Raw genomic sequence first — 17,423 nt, 5'->3', positions numbered from 1 at the left:
ATCTTTACTCTATCTCTTCTGCATGATTCCCTGAGTCCTGCCTGATATTTGTGGATCTCTGCATCTGCTCCTATCAGTTGCTGGATGAAGCCTCTTTGATGATGATTATACTAGGCTCTGGTCTACTCTGGTCTATGAGTATAGAAGAATATCATTAGGAATCATTTCATTGTTTTTTTTCTCAGTTGTGTTTTGTTCTTTCCTAAGTCGTTAGGTTATACAGCCTCTGGTACTGGCCCGCCAAGCAAAGGCAGTACAGAACATGTGGGAGTTGCCAACCAATGGCAGGTATAGCTTGAGACCCACACAACGAGAGGAAAGGTCATTTTTGATGGCCCAAATATCTATAATTGAACACATATCCTTAATATACTTCTGGAGCTGCTAAACTATGTTTTAAAACACAAAATTGACTTTCAATTAATTTAAAATACCATATAGTGTTTTCTATTTCCATCCATTTGTATGCAAAATTCAGGAAGTCCTTGTTTTTTACTGCTGAGTACATACTGGCTTTGTGGGAGCCTAGGCAGTTTGGATGCTCACCTTACGAGACCTGGATAGAGGTGGGCAGTCCTTGGGCTTCCCACAGGTCAGGGAACCCTGATTGCTCTTTGAGCAGATGAGGGAGGGGGACTTGATCGGGGGAGGGGGAGGGAAATGGGAAGCAGTTGCGGGGAGGAGGCAGAAATCCTTAATAAATAAATAAATTAAAAAAAAATAAAAGGTCAGAGGTATCAAGTCCCCCTGGCAAAAAAAAAAAAAATACCATATAGTTAAGGAGCAGCTGTGACTCCATAAACAAAGTGAGGAATGTAGTTAAATTTTAGTTTAAAAACAAAAACATCTATATATTGCACCTTGACACTTTGGTCACTTTAAAGACTTTTGTGGATCTGTAGATAGTGGATGGGGTTTTTCTCTGATCTTCCTCTCTCTAAAATGGTACTTCCCCTGAAGAGTTCTATAGAAGTGCCTTAGTAGCTTTGTTTAAATGTCATTAGTCAAGGAAGAGTAAATTAGTCAAGGAAGAATAAATCTCAAAGAAGAAAATAAAAATGAAACAGTATGCCTAGAATGCAGAGAATTTTGTCCAGAATTACTGTCACGTCTTTTAGTAATTGACTCACATAGAAGTAACCCTTGGTGGACTAATCCTTTCATTTCCTTCCTGCTCTAAAGAAGGAAACAGTTTCTGAAGCTCACTTGGTGTTAGGTCACTCACAGTTCTTTCTTCCCATAAAGAGTCTGGAATACACTTTCTCCTATCAAGCTGCCTATTACCAAACAATTCAGTGGATATAGAGACTCAGCATTCCAAGTGGGAGGGGAATGTCCTTTTCTGCACCTATCAACAACCCCCACATTATATTAAACTTGGTTGGTCAATTTGGCCCTCTGTTACAATTCTAGTCTCTTTTCAGTCATAAAAATCCTGTGTAAAAATTCTAAGACATCTCTATTTTTTAGTCTGGTTTGGGTTTTCTAACTCATTCTAAGATGTTATTATTTGCATGTGAACCCAAATTCAAACACACAGTACCCATAGAAACTGGGTGTGGTGGTGTGCTCTTATTGCAGCTAGTGGAGGCAGATAGAGGACCATACTCTGGAATTCCACAGCTAGAAAGGAAGCTAACCTAGATTAGGGAGGCGAACTCTAGATCCTAATGAGAAACTCTGTATTAATGGCGTCTCAGAAATGACACAGGAAGTTGACATTTCACCTTCATTTACATAAGTATATATGTGATCACAGTCACAAACACAAATACACACATGAAAACAAACACAGAGGGGCATTCATACTCTTATAAACAAGTTCCCTTGTAATATAATAATCAAAACATAAAACGTGCAGAAAAAAGAAATAATATTAAGAGCTGCAAAAGAAAAAGACAAATAAACATATAAAAAGCAGACCTATCAGAATTAAACTGGATTTGTCAATGTAAACTATAAAAGTCAGAAGGTCCTGGACAGATACGGTGCAAACACTAAAAGATCACAGAGGCAAACCCAGACTATTATACCCTGAAAAGCCTTCAATCACCAGAGAGTGAGAAACAAGATATTACATCAAAATCAGATTTCAACAATATCTATCCATAAATCTAGAACTACAGAAAGTACTAGAAGGAAAGCTTCCACCCAAAGAATTTAGCTGAACTCATAAAAACACAATACATAATCTCACACTAGCAAACCCCAAAGAAAGAAAACACACAAATACTACTACTGAAAATAACAGGAATTATCAATCATTGGTCATTATTATCTCTTAATATCAATGGTCTCAATTCATCTATAAAAGACACAGAAAACAGAATGCATATGAATAGAGAATCCATCCTTTTTGTCACATACAACACACACAGACCTCAACCTCAAATAGAGATGTTTCCTCAGAGTAAAGGGTTGGGAAAAGAGTTTCCAACCAAAGGACCTAAGAAACAAGCAGGTGTCGGTATCCTAATACCTAACAAAATAGACTTTAAACTAAAGTCAATCAAAAGAGATGGAGAACAACACCACATTCATCATAGGAAAAATCCATCAAGACAAAGTCAAAACTGTGAACATCTATGCCCCAAATACAAGAGCACCCACATATGAAAAAGAAACATCACTAAAATTTAAAGCACACATCAAACCACACACACTAGTAGTAGGACCCTTGAATATCTCACACTTATCAATGGGCAGGTCTATGAGACAGAAACTTAACAAAGAAATAAGAAATCTAATAGATGTTATGACAATGCTATTTTTGTACATATATCCACAGGATGCACATTCATCCCACAAGGACATTTCCTCAACTATATTCATTGCAGCATTATTCATAATAACTGAAACTAGAAACAATCTAGATGTCCCTCATCCAAAGAATGGGTAAAGAAAAGGTGGTACATTTACACAGTGGAGTACTACTGAGAGGTATAAATAATGGCATCTTGAAATTTGTAACCAAATGGATGGAACCAGAAAAAAAAAAAACACCCTAGGAAACCTAGACCCAGAAAGACAAACACAGTGTGTACGTACTCATAAGTGGGTATTAGATGTAAAGCGGAGGATAATAGACTATAGCCCATGATTCCATAGATGCTAGGTAACAAGGAGAACCCTAACAGAAACATACACGAATCCCCCTGGGAAGGGGAAATGGACAAGTACTCCTGAGAAAATTAGGATTGTGGGGGGCAGGGAGAAGGGAGAGCAGAAGGGGAAAGGAGAAAGGAAGGGCAAAGGAGAACATGAGGGAACAGAATGACCGAGATGGGGGAAGTACAAAGAAGGAGAACAAGCAAAGGGATGTCGTTCCTGAGGGAGCCACCCACAGCCCTGGGTTTAGATCTTACATCTTCTCCTGCTTCTTTCAGCACTTCCACAAGACATTGTCTATAAGAAAGTCCCATCTCCTTTTTACCCCCTTAGACTACTCACATGTTGTTTTTAAACCCATTTAAAACCCATCGCATGTTTATAAAATGTTTTATGCTATTTCATCTGGTACATACTCAATCACCTATATAAACCCCCATATACTTCTTTTTGTATTGTTACTTTTCTAATATAATTCCTATATACATAAAAGAAGCTTTATGTGATTTGTCACTATTTATATTAAAATGATATGTTTATTTGCAGGGAAGAGAAAAATTGAAGATGACACCTTTTTATTAAATTACAGAGGCTATATTAAGTTGTTTTTGACTTCTGACCTTATAAAGAACAACCACGGTATTATTTTTCCTGATAAAACTGATCTCAAAATAGGATGATTTTCTTGCTAAAAATCACATTGCTAATAAGTGATTGGACAGGGAATATTTAAGTCTGTTATTAGAATCTAGACTTATAAATCAGATTGTGGGTAATGGGAATTGACCCAGTATATTCTGAGAGCAGTCAACACTCTTAACCACTGAACCATCTCTCCAACTCCTCTTTCTTTTATTTTTAAGTTTATTTTAAGATTTAAACTACATTTACTAATGTAAAAATTTTCTACTTGAAATTAATGATAAAGCATTTTATAGAAACCACAATTTCTGTGCATCTCTATGCTCTATCTTTTGTTCTGTTATTGTAGCTCCACATGCTTTCCCTACAAAATCTACAAACCAATATTGCATTTGTTATTTTAAACAAATCTATCTTTTAAAGAGAAGCAGAAAAAAATTAAATACCTATTTACTATCTATACTGATTTTTATTTTTCAAAGGAATTAGCCAGCATCTAGTCTTATTATCTGTTAACACAAAGAACTTACACTTTCCCCTGAAATGCATTCTCTTCTTTTACTTATCTGTAAATGTGTTTAATTTGCTATTACTTTTCAGATATATGCATTTCTGACATACACTATTGTAAATTATCTTCTTGGTTTCGTAACTTAGAAAATTACTTTTCTGTATCATCTGTAACTAGTTGCTCTTGATAAAAAGCCTCAATTGATCACTTTGCTTTTTCCTAAGACATCTTGCATCATTTTTTCCTCAGGCCACCCTAAAACTTTTCTTTAGACTTTTCAGGAATTGGTGTTTTCTTTTTTGTCAGCGTATCCATTAATAACTATATTTATGTAATAGACATATTTCTATTTAGATGATCTATTTATTCTTATAGATATTTAAGTAGATATAAATTTTAGTGTAGTGGCCCATGTTTCCATGAATTTTTAATTTGCTGATATCTATATATCTATCTATATATATTATTGTTGCTATCCTTAAGGTGTACCCAAATTCATTATGAATGACTTGTTTTACATTTGTGTCTTATTTCTTGATTAACTTATTCAATTCATTGATAACCTTAAAGAGTCTACTATGGGTTTAAGTGATTTTTGTAATTTAATTTTTCTTTTTTTTAGACTTAACTTCCTTCTCACTACATTGGTTTTTGACAAAAAAGTAGTAGATCATTGATGGTATATTTTTCATTTTATTTCTATTATGTTTATTCAGTGTCTTAAGTCTTCCATGAGTACAACTTTATATTCATAGTCCTTTGAGATGTTGCATTGTAATATTCTATCTAAAATAACTTTATTTTTTCTTGATAAACTCACCCAAAGCATAAAATCACATATCTTAAATAAGGACCCTAACAGGCTATTGTACTATGAATCAGAATTTCTCTTGCTATTTCCTATTTCACTGTCATCTTACAGGATATGAATGTAGTAAATAATTCTTCCTACTCAGCTTTAAATGGAGAAAATTTTTACTATCTACCCATTTCTTCTCATTACCATAATGGCTGGTCACCCACAACGGCAACATGTTACTTAATTGTATGATACTAAAAATATTTTTCTAACTTTTATTCTCTTTGAAATTTGTACAGAATCTGTCCGAAAGGAATCAGCAGGTGGTACCTGGGAGTTCTCGGTTAAGGAAATGGCAGATTGAGAGAAATGGAGACAGAACCAGACACAGGATAAATTAGAAGGATGAAAGGTGAACACCAACTAGTCTTTTTAATGAAGAAAACCAAGCAGAATTAAGACAACATGAAAAAAATCTCATACATATTTTACAGTTTCCCTTTAGTATTATTCACATTGCCTATGACTATCTACAACTTTCTATGCATCCTCAGGTTTGGTTTTCTCTGTCTTTGTTCCCCTGCTTTAGCCAGACATAGACAATTTCCCTTTTTCTTTCTCTATTATTATTTCAGTCTCTTGTGTTTTTTCTTGTCTTTCCTCTTACTTCCCAGACAATATGCAAATTTCCATCCAAGTCATTTTCTGTAACTTATTCCAGCAGTCTAAAATATTGCATAAACACAACATTTTAAAGAAGAGCAGAAATATATATGTATGTATCATAATAGAAATAATTGAAATTTGCATTAAAATGAAAAAGCCTGTAACAATGTGAAACAATTGAGACTAGCAGCAGTTTTCTATATTTTAATCAATAATAATTTGCACTTAATTTCCTTAAGAGATGGTAAGTATTTGTAACCCATTGGATATAAATGGCTAAAACCCATATATTTTTTTCTTATGAAAAAAAGTATAATTCTTCCCCAACACAAAGAACTTTTTACTTTAAAATCAACGCTCCCCAAAGTATACAGATTGGTATAATTTGATATTTCTTTCAAATTTTTCAAGCAATATCAGGAAAGAAAAGGGTTAAGATGAGAAACTGTTGGCCAGCAGAATAGACCTTGACATTATCATAGTGCAGAAGAACTTGGCTTAGGAAGGACAGAAGCGGGCAGGCAGAGTTGGTGGACAAAGAGTGTGTCTTTGGCTGCCAGTGCTCCTGAACAAAAAACTTTGTTAAATTCTCCGGCCACAATCTCAGATTCCCTGTTATGCATTCATGAAACTTCTCAACAGACAGCAGTCAATTCCCCAACGTCCCATTCACATGAGCACGTCTCCCTGTAGTATCCTCTCTGCTCAGCTGAGTGTGTGCACCCCCACCATCTGCAGGAGTTGTTGGCTGGCTGTGGGTCAGAGAGCAACGGAGGGAGGTGACCCTTGCCATGTGGTTCTTTTTGAGAAGTTTTTCTTTAGGGACCCAAAGTCTTGGAACTGATTCAATAAAAATGAACAGGGGCTAGACGTAGAGGCTGTTTGCCTAAACTCCTCTAGGATAACAAAGAAGATTAATAGATAAAAACAGACAATACTGACAGACGAACAGGTGTCAGTACCACTTAAGCTTTTAGAGGCATGAACATATAAAACAGAACAGCAACATAATAACAGTCAAAACATGGACCAAGACAAAGAGTGCTCATTCACTTTCACATTTTAAATCTCTAGACTCATTCTCCTTACTGCAGGGAACCAGGGGCACACATCCTTTACGCATTTAAAAACTGAAGCAGTAACTTGTCCTGCATTACTACCCCTAACCTTTAAAGCATCTATAGGTAAAGGCTCAAACTCTAGAAATTCACACAGTTGTTGATGACCTTGGCACCTCCAGCTTTTAAAATATCTCTGAGTAAATGTTCAAACAGATGTTTGCTACTTCCTTGGTCTATAATTACTTTTATTTACACTTATACTCGTTATTTCTTACTTATTTTTCACGCCATCGCAGCTAACCTCTTTTAATATTTACAGTGTATGCTTATTTATCTATATATTTACAATGCATAGCTACCGGATAAGCTCACTGCAGTTCCATTTTTTCTGAGTGCACTCTTTTAACCTGTGGTGACCCTTCACATAAATCCCCCGGGACCAGCTTCCACAGTGTGAAACCTGGATATTCTTTAATTCGGCTTGTTTCTTATTTGGCTTGATAGGGATTTTTGTTTCAGCAGGAGTTCACATTAGGAAATATCCCTAACAGAAATTTTATGAGCACATTTCTCCTGTCATGCTTAGGATACATTGTTTAGCAGTAAGCACACTGACAATCTTTCCTCTTCCTCTTGTGTGGTTTTCCATGAGCCTTAGGTACAAGGTTTGTGATGAAGATGTATCAGTTAGTATTGAACACCTACATTGCTTTATTCCCTCAATTATGACCAGTTGCAGATATCTGTAATAGTCACCATCTGTGTAAGAGCTACACTTATCTGTGGGTATAAGGTTTAATATTTTGAACACAATTAGAAATTGCATTGCTTTAAGAAGATGGCAGTAACAAATTCTTCTCCTTGGTCTATAACATCTCAAGCTATGAGCATCTGCCTAAGTTGCAGTATCAGGCATGAATTCCATTCTATCAAGTAGATTTTAAGTCCAATTATAAAGCTCTTATTTACTCCAAGACACACATGTCATTATTACAACATTGGAGAGGATATGACTTTTAGCTATCCAAATATTGAATAATATTCCAAATATCTTTTTGTCTTTGGTTTATGATTTAACTTTATCTTCTCTAAGATAAGAAGTTGAGTGATTTACTTGTTAACATATTTATCAGTTTATATTCTTACCCAGAATTTGGCTTATATTATACTGCATGTATCCTTAAGAAACATGTCTATTCAACTGTAGAAACAAACATTTTATAAGTCACAATAGAAGTCATTTCTAATCTATTATTTTGTCTCATGTACTTTCATGATCTGTTGTTGGGCGCATAACAATAATTGTTTTGTCTCATTGAAAAACTAACTAATTTGGAATTATCTATTTCTTTTATTCATTTTAATTTTCTTATTCTGAAGTCTACTTTGCCTTAAATTATTCAAGTTTTATTTTTATTAGAGTTTGCATAATATATTTTTCCCGACCATCTTTTACTGTGACTTTTACTTCTAGAATGGGTTTCTTATGGATAAAGTTAAGTTAAATATTGATTTTGAAGTTGTTCTGATAATACTTGTCCCTTAATTAGTATATTTGAATTACCTGTACCCAGAGAAATTACTTTTTTACAGGTTTATTGAAAATACTCTGAACTGTTTTGATTTGATTCACTCTTTTATATGATTCAATTTTCTCTCCTTTCACAATACAGAAGCTATATTTTAAAGTTATTTTGCAGTTAAAGTGGAGCTTAAAACTTTCATTTGTAATTATTCCAAGCATTGTTTCATATAACACCACTCTGGGTTTATTATAGAATATTACAGTGTTATAATATTATTTTTATTAATTTAGTTTATACATTTGTAAAAAAATCATTCAATGATTATTTTTGGAATTATTATGTGTTGTGGCCTGAGACACGTAAAGGACAGCTAGGATTGGGTGGTCATGCACTTGGATAGACTCACCAGAAGCCCAAAGACTCTGTGCAATTATATATAGATGAACAAGAAAGCAGGCTTATTATTTACAGTTGAATGAGGAAGACAGCTACCTAATTTGGATAGTTCAGGTCATTATAGGTGAACAGTCTCAGGATGCAACCATCAAGAAAGACAACACTGTGTTTAACACTTTCTGCACACAGTGTCAACATTCTTACTGAGACCAGAAGATGGTCTTGCATGAGCATTAGCCTAATTTGGGGAAAACGTTGCCCTCACTATGGGCTGAAGGCACTGAGGCCTATGATTGCCATGCTCATCTCAACTGTTCACCTAGTATCAGAAGGTGGTTCATAAATGGCTAAGGGATAAAAGCAATCAATAATCCCACCCAGTTATAAAGCTTATCCATGGCAACAATGATCAGCTTGGTAGGATGTCCCAAGTGAGGAAAAAATTGAACTTTTACCTTGAGGGCAATCATTCATTGTGTAATTGGACTTTAATGCATGCTCAGCAGGAGGAAATTCATGTCTGGTACTGAAAATCTAGTCATCAATCCATGGCAGGAGAGGTCACAGACCCTATAGGTGAACCTGCTTCTAACATTTCCTAAGTCAATATAGTTTTAATTTTATGGTAAATACCTATCTTTGCAGCCACAGAAAACTATGATTATTACCCCTCATTAAAGAACCTTATTTCTTTTGCAGCAGAAAAGCTATTATAGAAATCACAATTGGCCAAATACAGAGAGTCTGGCTTCAATTTGTACATCTATAATACAAATCCTAGTACTAAGGCCAAAGAAAAATCATAATACAAGGGTTGTAAGTACCAGAAGACCAGGATGTCTGTTGTGAGACAACAGGAAAGCTATACTCATGAAAACTCAGCATGGTGATTGCCTACACAAGACTTGTATAATGACAATAGTTAACATGCCAATGTGGATGGAGCTGTTTTGTTTTGCATTAAGAGGTCCCCACCACTGGCTTATATGTATCAATACTTTTTCTCCATTTGACGGAACAGTTTGGTGTTGTCTGAGTTTTTGTCCTGCCTAGTTTTTGTCTTCCCACCAGGCCCCAAAGTTAAGGTCTATATTAATGATAAACTGAATGGCCCATTAGCTCTGGCTTCTTATTAACTCTTATAACTTACCTTAGCCCATTATTCTTATTTGTGTTAGCCACATGGCTTGGTACCTTTTTCAGTATGGTAGGTCACATCTTCCTTCTTTGGTATCTGGACAGGACTGTGGGGGAATGGGCTTCCTCCTTCCCAGAATTCTCCTGTTCTCATTGACCTGCCTCTACTTCCTGTCTGGTTGTCCCACCTATACTTCCTGCCTGGCTACTGACCAACTAGCATTTATTAAAACATAATTGACAGAATATAGACAATTGTCCCACATCATTTGGGAAGAACTGGGGGGTGTGACTGTTGGATATCCCTGGGGATGGTCTTTGAGGTTTCAAAAGACTCCCTTCATCCCTAGTTGTCCCTCTGACTTCTCATTGTTGTTCAAGAGGAGGTCTCAGGTGCTGCTCTAGTTGGTTGCTATTTCTGCTTGGCTATCATGGACTTTTTGACACTGTAATACTCCCCACATTCATCTTTAAGGCAAAGAAAGCGAAACTCATTTGTGACTCATTTTCCCGAAGTGATGTAATTCAGATGTTATTGTTCACACTGAGTTATTCTCTAGGCAAGAAGACACAAATACAGATGCTGCTGCCTTGTAAGGATGTTTCCACCTTAACTTTTGGAGTTGACATCTATCCAGAAAAGACTAGGGATGTTTTGTGAATGTTTCTAACCTCCAACTCCAGTCTCTGAGAAAAGCTCCGGTTTCCTTATGCAATCTTTCCTAAACTACCTTTTAAAGTTATACATGCTCTGTGTTCTTATAAAATATATTCATAAACCTGCACATCAAAGGAATAAAAGCACATTTTTTCCTTATAACTCTGTAGGGAACCATTGCGTTTAGAGAGATTACTGATCATTTGGCTCTTCCATCATGCAAGCATGTTACTGTAATTAAATTGTCACTCTTTGCATGGACATTGGTGTTTGCTAACTTGTAAGGAAAAGATAATTTTGGACCTGAATAAGACTTCTGGTAAATTAAACAGTTATAGCTGCAACAAGAGCAGAACAAAATAACAGCCAAAATGATCATGCCTTGAATATTTTATAAGATTTGAATATGTGAGTCTTTAAGATTCATGCATTTTGTCACTCAAATGACCACATGTGCTTTTTAATCTTATCTCTGAAGTCCAATTCCAAATGTTAGTTTTCTAGAGGTAATTGTTTATATACTTTAGTTAATTTTAAGACAATCACTTCACTTTTAGAAGGAATCTTTTTATTAAGGACAGTAGTGGTATTTTCCTTCAGATAATAGATTGCTTTATCTAACTGTTAGCAAAAACTAACAGGTAAGATTCTGATTTAGCTTCTAAAGAAGAAGAAAGAAAAGATTCGACACATTTTCACTGGTGTCAGCAGTCCCAAAAGAGGGAAAATGGTCTCTTAGAGCTGGTCGGGCTATTTGCATATAGCTTATTTTGTATCTTCTAGGAACACGTTTTATCTTCTTTTCACTCTTCAATAGTCGCCTATTTTCTTTCCACTGACAGCAAACACAGTTGCTTTGAACATAACAAAAGTAATTGTGTGAGAGAAGTGCAGCATGACTTTATTGTTCCACCTCCGGAGTCTTTTGCATATCATTCCTGGTACTTGAAAAATGAAATTTTGGTCAGGGCAACATGACATCTTCAAGCAGAACATGTGCCTTTCATTTCCTATGTTTCTTCTTTTTGAAAATTCTGTAGCAAAAGAGTTTTCTAGACCCCTTCAGTTTTGTATCTTTAGCAGACTGTGTAGAGGTAACAATAATTATGCTAAAACATTGCAAAACATCATATTTTCCAGGACACTATGCAGGAAGATTTAGATGTACATGTACCCCTGTTCCTCTCACTGTTCTAGTGTTTGCATTTTTCTTGTAGTTTCATATCCATTTAAGCCCCTAGAATTATTCCTGTCTAACTTAAAATTGCACTGACAATAGTCCTACACATTCGGCAATATCAAATCTCACATGTCTCTGGCATTGCAGCTTCCTTTTTATTCCTATTGACTGGTATTGTGCCCTTTCTTGTTGCATAGCTCCTATTCACGAAGGCTCAGTTTTGCTGAGTTATCGAGAAGAGTAGATGTAAGACCCTTACTATCTATCCTCACAGGAGATTGACTGCTTCTATTCCCTGTACTCTGTCTTACTCCGTTTCTGAATTGTTGTATTAGAATACAGTTCTTGCTTTGTCTACAGACATCTCTCCTTTGTACACCAACGAAAGTGCAGAACAAGTAAGGAAGTGAAAAATATTTGTTATATAGATGATTATATACTTGATGAAAATATGAAAAATTATTAAAAAACAGCAGGGGTGTCTATTTGAGGGACACCTAGATCTTTTGAATTTTGAATAGATTTACTGATTTTGGGACATCAAAAAGGCAACGAGAAGATTTAGTCATTGATTATAGATTAGTTTATACACTGACTATTCTGTATATCTTCTATTTAGTGTATGTGTATATTTAAAATTTTTCTTGGTTCATTTTCTGTACCATAACTCATAAACTCATGTACCATAGTGTGTAAGTCAGAGGAAAATGTTTCAGAGTGGGTTCTCTCCTACACCATGTTGTTTCTTGACCTCAAACAGGTCCTTAAGCATAGTCAAATATTATCTGCTGTGCTATCTCAATGGACTAAGATACTTTGCATTCCTTACATACTATATAACCTGTTCTGCTTTGCTCTCTTAATATCTTGGATCTATGGAATTGTGGCATCTATATTTGATGGTTAAAGAAGTTGGCAAAATAAGAAAACATTTCAGAATACTTGTTAATTAGGAATCCCCAAAGATTCTACTTAAAATCAAACTATAAAAGTTCTAATATTGTCCTTAAAGTTGTCTTTTAATTTATACTTAACCAGATTCTTTCAATTAATAAAGTTTAGGAAAAAATTAAATACTTCAGAATTTTTTATGCTAGTTATTGAAATCAATTTGTTTTAGAGATCATCAGGATACTAAGTATTCATTTTAAACTATTGATATTTATATTACCAAAATAACAAAAGTAGATTGACTACTAGTATCAGTTAACAATTAAATTTAACAACATAGCTTTTTTATACACTTGTCTGAATCAATATATGCATCAAGAATAGTTTGAATATTTTATTTTTATCATATATGATAGTTTCTCTATTTTCTACACTTTTGACATAATTTTCGACTATTTTAAACAAAGTAGTCTATTCTTAGAAAAAAAGCTCAATGTTTCCATATTTTTTAAAAAATTTATTGTCATCAATTTTTTATTTTAGATATTTTAATTGCATTTGCTTATCTCTTTTCTCTTGTCAACTCTTGGTTAAGACCTGTAAAAATTATTTTTAAGACACATTTTACCTTAATGTTAAACGCTTGTGATTTTCTGAATAAATTATTTGTCAAAAAGTCAGAAAATCACATATTTTAAGATGAAAGACTTGGAAAATATAAGTTTATTTGATATTCTTAGTAGTTTACTCTACCTAACCATTAGCTACTGAGCAAGTGGTTTATTTCCAAATTTGAGTATTGGAGATTCTGCTGAAATAAACATTGGCTGCACTATTTTTGCAATAGTGATATTAGCTCCTTCAGATATCAACTCAGTAGTAGAATTGCTAGATGATGTGTTAATTCAATATTAAATTTCTCTGTTGATGAATTTTTATACTACATGATTTTATACTTATCTGAATATTATTATTTACAATATTAGCTATCCCAATTTAGATTCCAACTACTAATGTACAAGAGTTAAATTATATTTCCTTATTATCAATAGTATTTGTTATGCTTTTGTAATCATTATTATTGTTTTTCAGGTGTATGTGTTTGTGTGTGATGTGCATATATCATTTTCAGTCTGCACAAGCAATGATACCCACTTAGGATTTAATGGATAACTTGAAGGATTTGGTTCCAGCCTTCCAGTGATGGTTCCAGGAACTGAATTCCCATTTACTAATATACTTTCTGAATTATTTCCTTCTCCCTCTTTTTTTAATCTTTTGGAGGGTACTCAGTTTAACTGAGGAGAGATAATATCATAGTGTGGTTTTGATTTACATTTTTCTGATGATCAATGGAATATATATATATATATATATATTTGCATATATATTTATGTGTATGTATATATGACCATTTGTATGTTTATTTTGAGAAATGTGCACTTGATTATACACTGTATAGTTTTGGTGTTCAGTTTTTTGACTCATATATATGGATGTTGATATATTGTGAATTGAGTAGCTACCAATATTTTCTCTACAGGTTGCTTTCTAATTCTGTAATTTCCATTGCAGTGCAGAAGCTTCTTAGTTTAATATAATTTTATTTCTCTATTTTACTTTGGTGGCTTGTGGCTTTGATATCCAGCCTGAAACACCACTACCTACACCAGTGTTTCCAAATGTTCCATTTATATTTTCTTGCAGCAATTTCATAGTTTCCATTTGGTATTTAGGTACATGATTCATTTTGAGTTATTTTTGTTCTTGGCACAATGAAGAAGTCTGGTTTCCTTGCTCTGTTTGTCTGTCTCCAGTTTTGCCAGAGGCATTGTTGAAAGAGACTGTTTTTCTCCATGATTAGTTTCGAACTTCTTTGTTCTCTCCTGCAGTTTATGTTTAGTCAGGTTTTTATACACATCAAAGAATCTGAGTTATTATCTTTGTAGTCTTTGAAACAGATTGAATTCAAGTAACAATGTTGTTATTTTTGGTGTGCCTCTGTGACCTCTTACATACAATATTCAAAACAAATGTCAAAAAAGCTTGTGTATTTGTTGAACGCTCACCAAAATTGTTCTGCTATATTATGCTGTAGGAATTCCTACAGTCTATAGTCTTTCAGTTACCCGCCAACTTGGGCATGGCCTCTTATACTATATATGCTGATGTAAAGCGCGTGTCTGGGTTCTCTTCTGGCAGCATGGTTCGGTTCCTATTCTTCGTTCGTGCAGAGGACCGTAATCTACGAGTATACCCTTAAATAAATAACCCTCTATTATACTCAATTCTGAGCTAGTGTGGGATTTCTTTTAAGGTCCATCTTCTTCTGGCACTCCACATGGATCCGAACTCCACCTCTACTGGGTAAACCGGTTTATAGGGGTGGAGTTCGGATCCATGTGGAGTGCCAGAAGACGATGGACAACAACTCTATTGGATGTAACCCAATCCCCACATCAGGGATTTTATTTTGTAAAAGATTTCTAGTTGGGGTGCTTGTCTCTCCTACTGTTTGGTAATTTTTGTCATTCTGTTTTATCATGCCACATGTAATGCCTCATATTTTGTGCTAGCCATATTCAAGGTGTGCCTTTAAACCAGAGCTCAGATCTAAAGTATATAAATTAAATATAGAATCAACCTCAGTATGATGGTTTGGAAGAAAATAGCCCCCTGAAGGGGGAGTTGCACCATCAGGAGGTGTTACCTTATTGGAGGAAGTGTGTCACGGTGGGGGGCAGGTTTTAAGATTTTCTATGCTCAAGATACTATCCAGTGTCTGATTTCACTTCCTGCTGCCTTTGGATCAAGATGGAAAATTCTCTAGCACCATGTCTGCTAACATACTGCCATACTGTCAGCCACTATGCTTCCGGCGGTTGGGGGAGACTGCTTGTTCATTCCTGGCTGCCCAGACTCAAACTAATCACACTGAAACTATGTTATTTGTAATGTTGTTTGGCCAATAGCTTAAGCATATTTCTAGCTAACTCTTGTATCCTAAACTGACCCATCTCCATTAATCTGTGTATCACCAAGTGGCTGTGGCTTACTAAGTAAAGTTCTGTCCCAGGCATCTTTCTCCAGGGGCTACATGGGATCTCTCTGACTCTGCCTACTCTCTTCTCCTTTATCTGCTTGGAACTCCTACCTTGCCCTTTTCTGTGAAGCCACTGGTGGAAACAGATTTATTCATTAACCAATAAAAGCAACCCATAGATAGAAGGACTTCCCACACCACCTTGTCATGATGATAAGGGACTAAATCCCTGAAATTGTAAGTTGCCATTTCAATTAAATGTTCTCCTTTATAGGAGTTGCAATGATCATGGTGTCTCTTTACAACAATAGAAATGTTTACTAAGAGAGATTGGTGCTCGGGATTGGGGTATTGCACCGATAGGCCTGATAATGTTTTTGCTTGAAGACATATGAACTTGATACTGTGTCTTAGAAAAACAGTTTAACAGTTTAAGTGCTGCTTAATTGACCTTACTAGTAGGAACATGGAAAACAGTATTGGTGGGCTGGCTCAAGAGGTTCCAGAGAAGAACTTTAGTATGTTGTCTAGAAATTGGGCTTATAATATTTTGATGAAGAACGTGTCTGCTTTTTGCATTTGTCTGAAGATTCTGCCTAAGGTTAAAGTGAAGAGATTTGAAATAATTCTATTGACAGTGGAAATCTGAAAAACAGCCCAGCATAGATCATGTGATTGCTAGTGTTCCTGCTTATAAAGATTTATAACAAAAACGAACAATTTTGGAAGAAAAGGCACACCAGGAATTGGAATAGAGCTAAGTCCCGCAGTCAAGAAGATAAAAAGATTGCAAGAATGGAATAGAGGGAGTGCTGACTTATGAAAAGGAATTAAAGAAAAGCTTAGAGCAGGGTGTAATGGTGCACACCTTTTATCCCAGCACTTGAAAAGCAGAGGCTGATGGATCTTTGAGTTTCAGGCCAGCATGTTCTAAAGGGCAAGTTCTAGGACAGCCAAACTTAGGCAGTGAAGAAAATCATTGGAAAAACAAAGCTGGTGAAGATGTAATTGAATGAAGGGCTTTGTTTCAGCCCCAGCAAACAGCATAACTTGGCTTCTTCAGTCAAGTTGTCCTGGCTTAAGTGCCAAGGAGGAACTAAGGATAGCTGCCAGGGCCTGGCATGTTTCAGAGGTATCCCTGAATGGAAGCCTAGAGAGACCATTTTATGAGGCCCTGAAGGTGAAGAGAATCAAGGAAGGTTTTCTGTGTGAAAAATCAAGGCTCAGACTGAGAAATGAAAGGAATTGCTCATGTGTTGGGGACATCTGAATTGATTCACTGAACATCTTGAACTCACAGATTCCCATAGACTTTGCATTCCTGATAAAATACCCCACTCCTTGCTAGTAAATGGAAATATACTCCCTGCCTATAAGACTGGATAGAAATCTCACAGCTGTAAGTCTTCATATTTTTTTATCCTCAGGATTTTCAGTTATATCTCTTCTTGTTTACAAGAACCACTACTAAGATTAAGCCCCAACAGATATTGGATAAAGGAATCCTTTTTATCAGATAAGGAGTCAAATAAGTGATCAGTCTCTTTTTTCTCTGAGGAGATAAGCCTCATCCTTTGGAGGTTATGAAAGAACAGAAAATGTTTGAGACAAAATACCACTAATAATACTTACTTTTAAATGAGCAAATGTATGAGTCAGATGTTGCAACATATTTGATTATACTGTGAAATCTGAGACTGTGTTAATAAAATCAACCTCGGATCAGGGGATGGAGCCAGCAACTAGTTGACAGAAATTAGCCACAGAGAGTATGGAGGAACCAGGACTATGGATAGAGAGATATA

The sequence above is a fragment of the Microtus pennsylvanicus genome, chromosome 1, assembly GCF_037038515.1.
Source record: "Microtus pennsylvanicus isolate mMicPen1 chromosome 1, mMicPen1.hap1, whole genome shotgun sequence".
NCBI lineage: Eukaryota > Metazoa > Chordata > Mammalia > Rodentia > Cricetidae > Microtus > Microtus pennsylvanicus.
This window is presented reverse-complemented; position numbering follows the sequence as displayed.